Raw genomic sequence first — 17,155 nt, 5'->3', positions numbered from 1 at the left:
GTATGATTTCCTGAATGTAAGTTCTCGTGAGTTTCTCCATCATGTCGGTTTCTTTGATGGGTAGGAAGTTTGCAGATTTGGTCAATCTATTGACGATGACCCAAATGGTATCAAGTCCACCCGTAGTCTTGGGCAACTTGGTTATGAAGTCCATTGTGATCCGCTCCCACTTCCATTCCGGTATTTACGGTGGCTGTAGTAAACCTGATGGTTTCTGGTATTCGACCTTAACCTTCGCGCAAGTAAGGCATTTACTCACGAAGGTAGCAATCTCTGCTTTCATGTTAGGCAACCAGTATAACTTTTTGAGTTCCAGATACATCTTATCTGAACCTGGGTGGACGGAATATCGAGTGTTGTGTGCCTCGGTCATGACCAAGTCTCGGAAGCCATCGTGTTTCGGTGTCCAGATCCAGTCCATGAGGTATAAGGCTCCGCCACCCTTGACTTCCAAATTCTTCTCCATCCCTCGCAAGGATTCACCTACCACATTTTTTGGTTTCAAGGCTTCGAGTTGAGCCTCTTTGATTTGTGTGGCAGATGCGAATGGATAGTCATAGTCAATGTTTTGACTCTTCGACCATAATATTCTTTCCGGCTTAGGGCGTCTGCTACTACGTTGGATTTACCCGGATGATAACAAATTTCACATTCGTAGTCATTGGGTAGCTCGACCCACCATCGTTGCCTCATATTGAGTTCCTTCTGGTTGAAGATGTGTTGCAGGATTTTGTGATCTGTCAAGATCATGCTTTTTGTACCATACAGGTAGTGTCTCCAGATCCTCAGAGCAAACACAACTGCTCCTAACTCAAGACCGTGTGTGGTGTAGTTCACCTCATGTGTCTTCAGCTGCCTTGATGCATAGGCGATGACCTTACCTCATTGCATCAGGACACATCCGAGCCCTTGATTTGACGCATCGCAGTAGACTACGAAGTCTTCTATTCCTTCGGGAAGGGATAGTATCGGTGCGGTGCACAAGGCTCGTTTCAACATCTGGAATGCCTTATCTTGTTTCTCTTCCCAGTCAAAGGCTACACCCTTTTGGGTCAAAGTTGTAAGAGGTTTCGCAATCCGGGAGAAATTTTGTATGAATCTGCGGTAGTAGCCAGCGAGGCCTAGAAATTGACGAATTTCTATAGGCGTCTTCGGTGCTGACCAGTTCTTAATGGCCTTAATTTTGGATGGGTCCACGTGGATTCCCTCTTCGTTAACTACGTGTCCTAAGAATTCGAATCTTCGGATCTAAAATTCGCATTTTGAGAACTTCACGTAAAGTTTCTCTGATCATAGTGTTTCCAAGATCAGCCGCAGGTGCTTACTATGCTCCTCCTTACTTCGAGAGTAGATAAGTATGCCATCTATGAATATGATGAAGAACTAATCCAAGTAAGGATGGTACACCCTATTCATTAAATGCATGAATACTTCGGGCGCATTTGTAAATCTGAATGGCATCACTACGAACTCGTAGTGTCCGTAACAAGTTCGGAAGGCTATCTTTGGAACATCCTCCTCTATCGCTCGCAACTGGTGATACCCAGATCTCAGATCAGTATTTGAAAAGTAATTCGCCCCTTGCAGTTGGTCGAACAAATCTGTGACAACCCAAATTTTACTCCATTACATAATCCCGTTTTCAATAACGGAATTCGTCGCTTTATAAAAAGTTTCGTAGTATTTGGAGTCGTCAATAAATAAATATCTATTTATTTATACTCATGCCATTATTATTTTAGTATAAGTAAATATAACTTGTTAATGTTAAGCCAGTTAAACAAAATAAAGTTATATTACTTTTCAACCACTTAACCCGGGTAAAAAGTTTAAACCCCGTTAAACTTGAGCATCGGGTAGTCGTGTACCGGGTGCAATACCCGAGGCATATATATGGAAAATGAATACCACTTTGCATCCTTTTACTACCCAAACACACTCTCTCTCACTACTTTCTCTCTCTAGACCCGATTTCGACTCCAAAACCGCGATTTCCGGCTTCCAAACGTAAGGTTTTCCTCCCTAACTTGTTCTAAACTTGCATCAATGTATATATAGCTGAAAAATTGTATGATTGAGGGGTAAACAAGGAGTTTACAGCCTAAGAAGCTCCTTAGGCCGTAAACACCCAAAACATGGCCAAAAGTCCAACTTTTCCTTCCTTTAGGCTTGTATACTAATTAGGGATTTTACCTAGAGGTGTTTGGCCATCAAAACATGAGATTTTGAAGCATAAAAGAGGTTTTATGGCCCAAGCACATGCTTAGGCCGTAAACACCCTTTTTCCATGTAAAATTGCCCCAAAAACTCATCCAATGCATGTTAGACTTGAGATATGATTTTAGGAAATGCCATTTCGGGTTTAGGGCCATCAAACATCACATTTTAAGGCGTAATTTAGAGTTTACGGCCCAACCACAATCGAGGACCGTAAACTCCCCCAAACATCACCAAATGAGGGTTTAAAACCCCAAATTGACCCTAGACCTTCACTAGGAAAATTAAGGGATTGATTTAAGACCTTTGGCATCAATTTTGGAGAGTGAACAAGAGTTCACGGCCAAGCCATGAGGCTTACAGCCGTAAACTCCCAAGGAGTGGCATTTGGGCCATAAACTCCAAGGGAGTAAACTCTTGGACTCCCCCGTAACCCCCTTTTTGTCTTGTACAATCCCCGAGAACCACTTCCAATCCATAAGACCCCGAATCAATGTTAGAATATGTAAATGTTTTAATAAAAAGCATAAAATGACTAATATCTTGTAAAACACATATCTCATATGTTAATAGGGTCCTAAACGGTGTACAAGTCCTTAATTGACACCAAACGCTCAACCGACACTTTTACCCGATTTACCCGACTTCAGGTGAGTTCATACCCCTTAATGAACCTTTCTAATGTTTTCATATGTTTTAGGGGGGGATACAAGTCAAATATACATTTTTATTGAAATCAATCATATGTGATTTACTATCCGTAGTTCAAATCACATGTGATTTATCACTATGCTTTATAAAAGAACTTTACGTTTTCAAAACTACTTTGGAAAAACAAACTGTTTTCTAAATGCTTTCTTTCGTTAAGATTTTATTTAAATTACTTTTCTTATAAAATGTACCTACACTAATATATTTATATAAGTAATACTTGAAGGACTTAGGACGATAGCTCGCCTTATTTCCTGTTCTTGTTTGATTGTGGGCTTAGGGTTTTTGTTATCCGTCCGACTGTTGTTGAATTCTTAGTTATATATCATATATATTGGTGTTAGGTACGAGCATTTTCATCTCATTCAATGCCTATATTACTGAATTACCAAGAACCATACACACTAAGTTAACTATAATAGGTATAGTTAAGGCTACTACTACTCGTTACTACTACTACTGTACACGCTATAATTCATACTAATGCAAGTTGATATATGAATAAGAGAACTCATTATGAACTATACAAAAGACTACTACACTATAATACAAGAGAAAACACTAATCCAGAGTATAACACACTAATCCGCTACAAGACACTCTACGCGCTACATATTGTGACCAGGGCTTTCCGGAAGGAAGGCGACGCTACATGTATAGATCTATACGGGGCAGACACTACTATATCCCGACTGTTAACCTTAGTCCGAGTCGAACAGGCCCAAGGATGGCACTACTTCACTACACTATGTATGACCGGGAAGGTCATGGGATTCACTATTTTTCACACTATTGGTCACATAAAAGGAATACACCATATTCACACTAAAATACTAAGACTAAAGTCTAAGTTAGTATCCCGAAGTAAATAAGTATCTATTACTAATGGGAGTTTGCACCACTATTAGTGACGACAGGCATAACTTTTCTTATTACACTACGTATTGGAGATTTACTAATATGTTTTTACAACAAACGGTTTTCAATGATGAAACTTACATGCAACTTAAAGGTTTTCACTTACAATGCATTTTCTGGAAAATATAGGATTTTCTAGGGTTTTCTACTATTTATAAATGTAAATTGCAGTTTTTCACACTATATGTTCTAATATATTTTATACAAAATCCACACTAAACTCTTATGAACTCACCAGCTTTATGCTGATACTCGTTTTCAAAATAACTTGTATCCTCAGGTCAAAGATAGACAGGTACAGGTGCATCATTTTGGGAGAAGATGGAGCATACAAGATCCATCTCTTATTTTTGTATTACTTTTGGTGCCTATTGAACTTTACAGAACACGCATGTAATTAAACTCACTGTGTAATGAAATGGCTGTACGTTTCTTGTTTTTACTACTATGCAATTGTGATGATACTGTACATGACGTCCTCCACCCCGAAACGTATTCCGCCGTTATCGGTTTTGGGGTGTGACAGATAGGTATCAGAGCATTGTTTATAGTGAATCAAGTATATCAACCTATAAAAGATATACGAACTATAAACACTTCGGGACTAAAACACTCTAACCAAGAATATATACTGTTAAGTATTTAAAATATTTAACTAAGTATATATATGCACACGCCTCTATAAAACACAGAAGTCAGTATCACACTAGAACAGAAAAAAAGTAATTAGTACGCCTATTAACCATTCTTTCCCCTTTCCCATGTAGATAGCATGGCTGGTTTCCACCTTACCGGCGATCCGTACCCCCGAACCAGGGCAATGGAGGATGGCTCGACGAAGAGTCGGACGATGATCACCAGATCCCTATGGATGACCACCGAGTAGACGGCTTTTTGGATAGCTCCGACTCCAAGCCAGAAGTTAACAATCTGCCTCCCGAAGCTCCAAACCCCAACCCCCGTCCGGCATTTTAGGGTCCCACTCCCATGTGGACAATATCCCTGAACCGATGGAGTGAGGAGCAAGGCCAGCCTTTACCTTACAATGGAGACCGAAGCTTCTACAACATAAGCGAAGGAGGATCAGCTGATCGGGTTCTTCCCATCATGGTCCGAAGGATTGCCAGGAATGTAGAGCAGGGTCAAGCAGTCACTGGTCGAGTTGCAGAAGTGGATGCCAACTCAAATCTCAACACTACTCGCATTCGCCAACTTGAAGAAGCCATGGACAGGACCAGGAGGACCAACAAGGCTCTGCAGCAACAACTAGCTACATCCCGAGCCGAAGTTAGGGAACTCCGAGCACGCCAAAGGACTCATGAACGACACCTACAGGAAGTTATGCGTCAACTAGCGAATCTAAGGGTCCGCCCAACAAGTAACCGTCGCCCGTAGAAGACGTCTAGTTACCTCACTCTTTTGTTTAAAGGACTAGCCTTTCCTCTCTATGTTTCCTGGATCTCTTGTCTGTAAACATTCCTAGCTTAAAAGTACTCTAACTAGACCTCTCGACTGCCACCATTTTCCTTATGGTTTGATGTAAGACCTACTGTTAGGCCGTTTTTCATGAACTTGTATTACATCATTAATACCAGTAAATTGGCAGTTAATTACTTCATTGTTATGACTCTCATTCTGATTCTTGGGATTATGTTGATTAAATCCATGAAACACTCTATTCATATTCGCAATAGACTCTTACTATTGCTATCATTTCTATGATCTTCCAGTGAAAGATGTCTCCTCGAAAGCGTCCAAACAGAGGGAGACCAGCAACTCAAACCACTCCTCCGCCACCTCCTCCTCCGCAATTCGACCCAGTGCTGTTCCAAACACCTGTGACCACAGCTGTGATAGCAGCCATGGCTCAAATGAACTCTGGTGATGTGAGCGGTGGAAATTCTAGATTTGGTGAAGCCCATCCAATAGTGCAGGGATGCACTTATAAGGACTTCATGAACTGTAAACCTGCCTTTTTCGATGGTTCTGGAGGAATTCTAGCATTGTCTCAGTGGTTCGAAAGATCCGAAGCTGTCTTTGAAATGTGCTCTTGTCCCGAAGAGAGCAAAATCAAGTTCGCTACTGCCACCCTCACTAACAGGTCCTTGACATGGTGGAACGGCCATGTCAGTGCACTCTCCTTGGTAACAGCCAATGCTATGGGCTGGGACACTCTAAAAGACCTTATGAGGAGGGAGTACTGCCCGAGGGGCGAAATTCAGAAGCTTGAGGAAGAACTCTGGAACCTCAAGATGAAAGGGACTGACATAATAGCTTACACGGCCAGGTTCTGTGACTTGGCGGCTATGTGTCCCAACATGATCCCGTCTGAAAGCAAGAATATTGAACGATACATCTGGGGTTTAATGCCCCCGCATCAAGGAAATGTTCTAGCCTCACGTCGTACCACCTTCGACAGTGCCAAGGAATTGGCCCAAAGTCTAATCAACCATGAAGTCTCTTCCACTCCAGCAACAACAACTGCAACTGCCACTGCACCACCCGATTCAACTGACAGAAAAAGGAAGCGATGGGATAAGAAGAAAGGCAAGAAAACTCAAACCTCCTCCAAGGACCAGCAAATTGTGGCGGTCCATGCTGCCACTACTCCAGCCACTCCTGCACCGACAAAATCCTATAGTGGGAAACTGCCCAAATGTCCAAAGTGTCATTACCACCACAACGACCCCTGCCGTGAATTGCAGTGTTCCAACTGCGGTCGGAAGGGCCATACTGTGCGATTCTGCAGGGCCCCTCCCAAACTTATCTCGCAAGTTTCCGGTTCGGGAGTGACCCAGACTTGCTATGGCTGCGGTGAAGCTGGTCATTTCAAGAAAAACTGTCCGAAGGCTGGGAATGCAGGAGGAACTGGAAGGCTACTCGCCATTGGTCACAATGAAGCAGTGGCAGATCCCACAGTAGTCACGGGTACGTTTCTTCTCAACAATTCTTATGCCTGTATCTTATTCAATAGTGGTGCAGAAAGAAGCTTCATAAACCAAAACTTTAAACACTTACTCAAACAATCCCCGCAACCACTAAAAGAAACATTTGTCGTAGAAATGGATAACGGGAAGACCGAAAGCTCTAATGAAATCTACATAGGTTGTACCTTCACGTTAGACGATCACTCATTTCCAATCGATCTCATACCAGTCTCTATCAAGAGTTTCGATGTCATTGTCAGTATGGACTGGTTGAGTCTTCATCGTGCCGATATCCTATGCTCCGACAAAGCCATTCGCCTGAATCTTCCGAACCATGAAACTCTATTGATCTATGGACATAAACCCGGTACGAGCCTTCGTATCATCTCTAGTATCCAGGCTCAGAAATACTTGCGTAAGGAATACCGCGCCTTTCTTGCTCACATTGTCGACACCAGCCAGAAAGCAAAAGATCCGAAGGACATCCCCGTTGTATGCGATTTCCCCGATGTCTTTCCGGAGGACCTTCCGGGTCTACCTCCCAAACGTCAGGTTGAGTTTAGAATCGACCAAGTTCCAGGAGCTACCCCCGTAGCTAAGTCGCCCTATCGTTTAGCGCATGTCGAGATGCAAGAACTATCCGGTCAACTTAACGAGATGCTCAGCAAGGGCTTTATAAGACCGAGCTTCTCACCTTGGGGAGCTCCGGTCTTGTTCGTAAAGAAGAAGGATGGATCGTTCTGTATGTGCATCGATTATAGGGAACTCAACAAACTCACGGTCAAAAATCGCTAACCTCTCCCTCGTATCGACGACCTATTTGACCAACTACAAGGAGCGAGTTACTTCTCCAAGATTGATCTTCGCTCTGGGTATCACTAGTTACGGGTGCTTGAGGAAGATGTTCCGAAGACAGCTTTCCGAACCCGTTACGGGCACTTCGAGTTCGTAGTGATGCCCTTTGGACTGACTAACGCCCCCGCAGTATTCATGGACTTGATGAATAGGGTATGTCGTCCATATCTAGATCAGTTCGTCATCGTCTTTATTGATGATATACTCGTCTATTCTCGGAGCGAGAAAGAACATAGGGATCATTTACGACGAGTCCTGGAAACCCTACGATCAGAGAAGTTATATGCGAAGTTCTCTAAGTGCGAGTTTTGGATCCGAAGAGTTGAATTCTTAGGACATGTGGTCAGTGAAGAAGGAATCCACGTGGATCCCTCCAAAATTAAAGCTATTGAGAACTGGTCAGCACCGAAGACGCCTACAGAAATTTGTCAATTTCTAGGCCTCGCTGGCTACTACCACAGATTCATCCAAAACTTCTCTCGGATTGCGAAACCTCTCACCATGTTGACACAGAAGGGCGTAACATTCGACTGGGAAGAGAAACAGGAGAAGGCATTCCAGACCCTGGAGCGAGCCCTATGCACTGCACCAGTATTATCCCTGCCCGAGGGAACAGAAGATTTCGTTGTATACTGCGATGCATCGAATCAGGGGCTCGGTTGTGTCTTGATGCAACGAGGTAAGGTTATCGCCTATGCTTCAAGACAGCTAAAGACACATGAGGTAAACTACACTACTCACGACCTCGAATTAGGAGCGGTCGTCTTCGCACTAAAAATATGGAGACACTACTTGTACGGGACGAAGAGCATAGTGTAGGGGTGAGCATTTGGACCGGTGGACCGGACCGGACCCGACCGTTTTTTTGGACCCCCGGGCCGGTTCTCGGTTCTAAGATTTCTCGCCGGTCCGGTCCGGTTTTTTTCCCGGTCCGGTCCGGTTTTTACCGGGTTTAGAACCGGTTGGACATGATTAAGATTTTTGTGATGTTTTTTAAACGCACATAACTCATTCGTTTTAAGTCGGATTGACCTGCGATTTTTTCCAACATTTATTTTACAGTTTGTAGATGAATTTAGACTATAATTTTGTTTATTTTGGTATTATATTCACCGTGTTACAATCCTTCAAAGTAGAGCTATCAAAGCTGAAAAAATTCAGCTTTTCAGCAACATTTTGTAAGCTGTGACGTTTTTTAAACACCCATAACTCATTCGTTTTAAGTCGGATTGACCTCCGATTTTTTCCAACATTTAGTTTACAATTTGTAGATGAGTTTAGACTATAATTTTGTTTATTTTGGTATTATATTCACTGAGCTACAATCCTTTAAAGTAGAGCTATCAAAGTTGAAAAAATTCAGCTTTTTAGCAAGATTTTATAATCTGTGACGTTTTTTAAACACCCATAACTCATTCGTTTTAAGTCGGATTGACCTACGGTTTTTTCCAACATTTAGTTTACAATTTGTAGATGAATTTAAACTATAATTTTGTTTATTTTGGTATTATATTCATTGAGTTACAATCTTTCAAAGTAGAGCTATCAAAGCTGAAATATTTCAGCTTTTTAGTATTATTTTATACTATAATTCCGAGTCCGCGTTTAGCACTTGTGGTAGAGTTGTAAGTGAGTATCAAACTAGTTTATCGACATTGTAGTTGATGCTTTGTTATGCACCCAAGATTGGGCGATAAAGTTTACAAATCCGATAGTTGACAACGTTGGTGACATCTTGAACGATGATGATATAGCTTTGGGTAAAAAAATTACAATGTTTATTCTTTTTTTATACAATTATTACTTTTTATTAAATACTAACAACATTTTCATTTGTGTTTATGTAGAGATTGCACAAGCTTTAAATATGTTACATATGGATGACAATGATATGGGGAAGAGGCCAATGGAAGATTAGATTATGAGTTTATGAAATTTGTTAGTTTGATTGATTTTAAAGTTTAAACTATGATTTTTGTTGTTACGGTAATACTTTTGTATGTTTGTCTTAAAATTGTTTAACTTTTGTTGGTGAACTTGATTTATATGTTAGTTGCTTTTATTTGGAAAATTAATTTTTGCAAATTGCAAGTTATAATATTATACATCAATGTAGATTAGTTAGGCATGAAACGGAAACATATTAATTTTGCCAGTTATAATATTATACATCAATGTAGATTACTTATTATACTCTATGCAATTAAAGTTGTACCGGTCCAAACGGGTCCAAAAACCGGAAAACCCGGACCTGGACCCGGACACGGACACAGACACGGACACGACTCATCCGGTCCGGTCCATGGTCCACAAAATTCTCCATAACCGGTCCGGTCCAAGAGCCGGTCCGGTCCGGTTCGGTCCGGGCCGGTCCAAATGCTCACTCCTAGCATAGTGTACACTGATCATAAAAGCCTCCAACACATACTAAACCAGAAAGAGCTCAATATGAGACAACGCCGATGGGTCGAGCTACTCAACGATTACGATTGCGAAATTCGATATCACCCGGGGAAAGCCAACGTGGTAGCAGACGCCCTGAGTAGGAAAGAGTATTATGGTCGAAGAACCAAGTCGTTGACAATGACTATCCATTCGCATCTGTCCGCACAGATCAAGGAGGCTCAGCTTGAAGCCTAAGAATGTGACGGGAGAATCCCTGCGCGGAACGGATAAGAGTTTGGAGGTAAAGGGTGATGGAGCCTACTATCTCATGGACCAAATATGGACCCCGCGACACGGAGGTTTTAGAGAGGTGGTCATGAAGGAAGCACACAACACTCGATACTCCGTCCACCCAGGTTCAGATAAGATGTATCTGGATCTCAAAAAGCTATATTGGTGGCCTAACATGAAAGCGGAGATTGCTACCTTCGTGAGTAAGTGCCTTACTTGCGAGAAGGTCAAGGTCGAATATCAAAAGCCATCGGGACTCCTCCAACAACCGGAGATACCGGAATGGAAGTGGGAGCGGATTACAATGGACTTTATAACCAAGCTGCCCAAGACAACGGGTGGGTTGGATACCATTTGGGTCATCGTCGACAAGTTGACCAAGTCTGCACACTTCCTACCCATTAAAGAAACGGACAAGATGGAGAAGCTCACAAGAACATACATTAACGAAATAGTACGGCTGCATGGCGTCCTTATATCTATTATCTCAGACAGAGATAATAGATTTACCTCGAGATTTTGGCAATCACTACAAGAGGCACTAGGGACGAGGCTGGACATGAGTACAACCTACCATCTACAGACTGACGGACAAAGTGAGAGAACGATCCAAACCTTAGAAGATATGTTGCGAGCTTGTGTGATCGACTTCGGTAAATCGTGGGATACACACTTACCCCTTGTGGAGTTTTCCTACAATAATAGTTATCATACGAGCATCAAGGCAGCTCCATTCGAAGCCCTCTACGGCCGGAAGTGTAGATCCCCTCTGTGCTGGGCTGAGGTGGGTGACACTCAGTTAGCTAAAGGACGAGTTCCTGACAGCGCTTTCACTGGTCCGGAGATCATTCGAGAAACGACCGAGAAGATTATACAGATTCGTGAACGATTAAAAGCCGCTAGGGATCGACAGAAAAGCTACGCAGACAAGCGAAGAAAACCCATGGAATTCCAGGTGGGAGACCGAGTCCTTTTGAGGGTCTCGCCCTGGAAGGGCACGATACGCTTCGGAAAGCATGGAAAGCTGAACCCAAGGTACATAGGGCCTTTTGAGATTCTCGTTAGAATCGGCCCTGTAGCCTACAAACTCAACCTACCCCACGCATTAAGTAACATACATCCTACCTTCCACGTCTCAAACTTGAAGAAATGCCTGTCCTACGAGATCGAGGTCAATGAGAGCCTCAACTTCGTGGAAGAGCCCGCGGAAATTATGGACCGAGAAGTGAAACGAACGAAACAAAGCTGCATCCCAATTGTGAAGGTTCGGTGGAACGCCAAGCGGGGACCGGAATTCACTTGGGAGCACGAGGATCAAATGAAACTCAGATATCCCCATCTTTTCGCATAGTAGTTCTGTACTGACTTTCTGTATGAATTCTAAATTTCGAGACGAAATTCCCCTAACGGGGGGATGATGTGACAACCCAAATTTTATTCCGTTACATAATCCCGTTTTCACTAATGGAATTCGTCGCTTTATAAAAGGTTCCGTAATATTTGGAGTCGTCAATAAATAAATATCAATTTATTTATATTCATGTCATTATTATTTTATTATAAGTAAATATAACTTGTTAATGTTAAGCCAGTTAAACAAAATCAAGTTATATTACTTTTCAACCACTTAACCCAGGTAAAAAGTTTAAACCCCGTTAAACTTGAGCATCGGGTAGTCGTGTACCGGGTGCAATACCCGAGGCATATATACGGAAATTGGATACCACTTTGCATCCTTTTACCACCCAAACACACTCTCTCTCACTACTTTCTCTCTCTAGACCCGATTTTGACTCCAAAACTGCGATTTCCGGCTTCCAAACGTAAGGTTTTCCTCCCTAACTTGTTCTAAACTTGCATCAATGTATATATAGCTGAAAAATTGTATGATTAAGAGGTAAACAAGGAGTTTATGGCCGAAGAAGCTCCTTAGGCCGTAAACACCCAAAACATGGCCAAAAGTCCAACTTTTCCTTCCTTTAGGCTTGTATACTAATTAGGGATTTTACCTAGAGGTGTTTGGCCATCAAAACATGAGATTTTGAAGCATAAAAGAGGGTTTACGGCCCAAGCACATGCTTAGGCCGTAAACACCCATTTTTCCATGTAAAATTGTCCCAAAAACTCATCCAATGCATGTTAGACTTGAGATATGATTTTAGGAAATGCCATTTCGGGTTTAGGGCCATCAAACATCACATTTTAAGGGGTAATTTAGAGTTTACGGCCCAAGCACAAGCTAGGACCGTAAACTCCCCCAAACATCACCAAATGAGGGTTTAAAACCCCAAGTTGACCCTAGACCTTCACTAGAAAAATTAAGGGATTGATTTAAGACCTTTGGCATCAATTTTGGAGAGTGAAAAAGAGTTCACGGCCAATCCATGAGGCTTACGGCCGTAAACTCCCAAGGAGTGGCCTTTGGGCCATAAACTCCAAGGGAGTAAACTCTTAGACTCCCCGTAACCCCCTTTTTGTCTTGTACAATCCCCGAGAACCACTTCCAATCCATAAGACCCCGAATCAATGTTAGAATATGTAAATGTTTTAATAAAAAGCATAAAATGACTAATATCTTGTAAAACACATATCTCATATGTTAATAGGGTCCTAAACGGTGTACAAGTCCTTAATTGACACCAAACGCTCAACCGACACTTTTACCCGATTTACCCGACTTCAGGTGAGTTCATACCCCTTAATGAACCTTTCTAATGTTTTCATATGTTTTAGGGGGGGATACAAGTCAAATATACATTTTTATGGAAATCAATCACACGTGATTTACTATCCGTAGTTCAAATCACATGTGATTTATCACTATGCTTTATAAAAGAACTTTACGTTTTCAAAACTACTTTGGAAAAATAAACTGTTTTCTAAATGCTTTCTTTCATTAAGATTTTATTTAAATTACTTTTCTTATAAAATGTACCTACACTAATATATTTATATAAGTAAGACTTGAAGGACTTAGGACCGATAGCTCGCCTTATTTCCTGTTCTTGTTTGATTGTGGGCTTAGGGTTTTTGTTATCCGTCCGACTGTTGTTGAATTCTTAGTTATATATCATATATATTGGTGTTAGGTACGAGCATTTTCATCTCATTCAATGCCTATATTACTGAATTACCAAGAACCATACACACTAAGTTAACTATAATAGGTATAGTTAAGGCTACTACTACTCGTTACTACTACTACTGTACACGCTATAATTCATACTAATGCAAGTTGATATATGAATAAGAGAACTCATTATGAACTATACAAAAGACTACTACACTATAATACAAGAGAAAACACTAATCCAGAGTATAACACACTAATCCGCTACAAGACACTCTACGCGCTACATATTGTGACCAGGGCTTTCCGGAAGGAAGGAGACGCTACATGTATAGATCTATACGGGGCAGACACTACTATATCCCGACTGTTAACCTCAGTCCGAGTCGAACAGGCCCAAGGATGGCACTACTTCACTACACTATGTATGACCGGGAAGGTCATGGGATTCACTATTTTTCACACTATTGGTCACATAAAAGGAATACACCATATTCACACTAAAATACTAAGACTAAAGTCTAAGTTAGTATCCCGAAGTAAATAAGTATCTATTACTAATGGGAGTTTGCACCACTATTACTGACGACAAGCATAACTTTTCTTATTACACTACTTATTGGAGATTTACTAATATGTTTTTACAACAAACGGTTTTCAATGATGAAACTTACATGCAACTTAAAGGTTTTCACTTACAATGCATTTTTTGGAAAATATAGGATTTTCTAGGGTTTTCTACTATTTATAAATGTAAATTGCAGTTTTTCACACTATATGTTCTAATATATTTTATACAAAATCCACACTAAACTCTTATGAACTCACCAGCTTTATGCGGATACTCATTTTCAAAATAACTTGTATCCTCAGGTCAAAGATAGACAGGTACAGGTGCAGCATTTTGGGAGAAGATGGAGCATATAAGATCCATCTCTTATTTTTGTATTACTTTTGGTGTCTATTGAACTTTATAGAACACGCATGTAATTAAACTCACTATGTAATGAAATGGTTGTATGTTTCTTGGTTTTACTATTATGCAATTGTGATGATACTGTACATGACGTCCTCCACCCCGAAACGTATTCCGTCGTTATTGGTTTTGGGGTGTGACAAAATCGTCTTTATTGAGCTCTCTTTAGTCGATACACATACGGAACGATCCATCTTTCTTCTTTACGAACAAGACCGGTGCTCCCCATGGTGTGAAGCTTGGTCTAATAAAGCCCTTGTTGAGCAGTTCTTTAAGTTGACCAGACAGTTCTTGCATCTCGGTTGGTGCTAGACGATAAGACGACTTTCCTATTAGGGTAGCCCCTGGTACTAAGTCGATTCTGAACTCGACTTGTCATTGCGGAGGTAACCCTGGTAGTTCTTCTGGAAAGATGTCGGGAAAGTCGCATACTACGGGGTTGTTCTTTAGGTCTTTGGTTTCTCGGCTCATATCAACAACGTGTGCAAGGAATGCACGATATTCCTTACATATGTACTTTTCAGCTTGAATACTAGAGATGATGCTACGGTTTGTGCCAGGTTTGTCGCCGTAGATGATGAGAGTTTCGTTGGCGAACAACCTTTTCATAACACATAATGTCCGCACGATGTAGACTCAACCAATCCATGTCGATGATGACGTCAAAGCTTTTTATTGAGACCGACATAGGTTGATTGGAAATTAATGGCTATCTAGAATTAGAGTACATCCTATGTATATACTACTAGTGCTCTCAGTCTTCCCATTAGCCATTTCTACAGTGAATGGTTCTTTAAGTGTGTGTGGTTGTTGTTTAAGTAAGCATGCAAAATTTTGGTTTACGAAACTTCTCTCTGCTCCACTATCAAATAGGATGTATGCTTAAGAATTTTCAAGGATAAACATACCCGTCACCACCGTAGGGTTAGCAACTGTTTTCCCATGGCCTATAGCCAAAACTCTTCCCACTCCACCAGCATTTCCGGCTTTGGGGCAGTACCTTTTGTAGCAGCCCACTTCGCCACATCCATAGCATGACTAAGTCACACCAGCACTAGGAACCTGGTTAATTGACCGTTAATTGACCTTGCCAGGGCTTTGCAGAAGCAGACAGTGTGCCCCTTCCTGTTGCAGTTGGAACACGACGTCTCTCGATAGGGTCCATTGTGGTGGAAGCTGCATTTGTTGCACTTCGGTAAGTTCCCAATGTATTGTTTCACCGGAGCAGTAGGAGCAGCTGCTATCGTGGCATGAACCACCACAATCTGCTGCTTTTTGGTAGCTTTTCGTTTCTTCTTGTCATCCCAAGACTTTCGCTTATTGTCAGCGGTCTTGGAGGGTTCAGAGATGGCTAAGGTTGTTGTCGATGACGGGGTATGGACTCCATGATCGGTGAGCCGTTGTGCCAATTGCTTGACACTGTCAAAAGTAGTAGGGTTTGAAGATAAGACATTTCGCTGATACGGAGGCACTAGTCTCTAGATGTACCTCTCGATTTTCTTTCCCTCCGTGGGAACCATGTTGGGACAGAGGGCCACCAGTTCGCTGAATCTGGCGATATAAGCGACTACGTTGGAGCCCTTCATGGTTAGGCTCCAAAGCTCTTGTTCTAACTTCTGGATTTCGCCCCTCAGGTAGTATTCCTCGATCATGAGGTCTTTTAGAGTTTCCCAGCCCATGTCATTTGCCAGTATGAGAGTTAGTGACTTGACATGGCCATTCCACCATGTCAAGGCTTTTTCTTCGAAGGTGCACGCAACAAATTTGAATTTGCTCACAGCAGGGCAGGAGCAAATCTCGAAGATCGACTCCGTCTTCTCGAACTATTGCGAGAGGGCAATGACTCCGCCAGTCCCTTTAAAGGACTTTGGCTTGCAGTTAGTGAATTCCTTGTAGGAGCACTCTCTCAAGCGCACAAGGATTTCACCTTGAGTAGAATGAACCGGCATTCCAACTCTGCTGGCACCGATGGAGTGATACTGAGCCATGGCAGTTGCCACCGCTGTAGCTACTGCAACATTCAGAGATGCCGTATCGATTACTGGGGGAGGTGGTGGTGGAGGTGAAGGATTACGCCTGGTTGATTTGTGGGGATGCATCATTCAACTATAAGTTTACAAAGATGAACGTGATAGTTAGAAGCAATTGTAAGCATAGCAAGAGTGATCCATTGGCTAAATCGCCATAGTCGAACAATTGAATGAGTGTATGTTTCGAAATAGAAGCACAATAGAAGAGTAGGGAAACATAAGAGTACGGATTTTCCAACAGATTTGATAACTGTCAATATTACTCGTATTATTGATGTAACAAGTTTGGGGAAAAATGACCTAATAGTAGGTCTTACATCAAACCATAAGGGAAAAAAGGTTGACAGTTTTTAGAAAACTAGATAAAGTACTTAGAAGATAGGAATATTCTACAGACAAGTGCTACTTAGAGCACAGTTAGGAAAGGCTATTCCTTAAACCAAAAGAAAAGATGTACTAAACATCTTCTACCGGCGATGGGAATTCCTCGGGAGAATCCTCATATCCGCCAGTTGACGTACCACCTCTTGGAGATGTCGCTCATGAGCCCTCTGACGAACTCGAAGTTCTGTGACTTCGGCTCGGGATGCAGCTAACTGTTGTCGTAGAGCCGCATTGGCTCTTCTCGTCCCATCAGCAACGTCTTCCAGATGTTGAATGCAGACGGTGTTAACGCCTAAGTTGGCATCAATTTCCATGACCCGGTCTATGGCTGCTCGACCTTGCTCGACATTACAAGCAATTCTGCGGATCATGACAGACAGAGCTCGATCCG

Source organism: Lactuca sativa, chromosome 2 (genome assembly GCF_002870075.4).
Source record: "Lactuca sativa cultivar Salinas chromosome 2, Lsat_Salinas_v11, whole genome shotgun sequence".
In the NCBI taxonomy this organism is placed as follows: domain Eukaryota; kingdom Viridiplantae; phylum Streptophyta; class Magnoliopsida; order Asterales; family Asteraceae; genus Lactuca; species Lactuca sativa.
Note: the sequence above shows the minus strand (reverse complement) of the source record.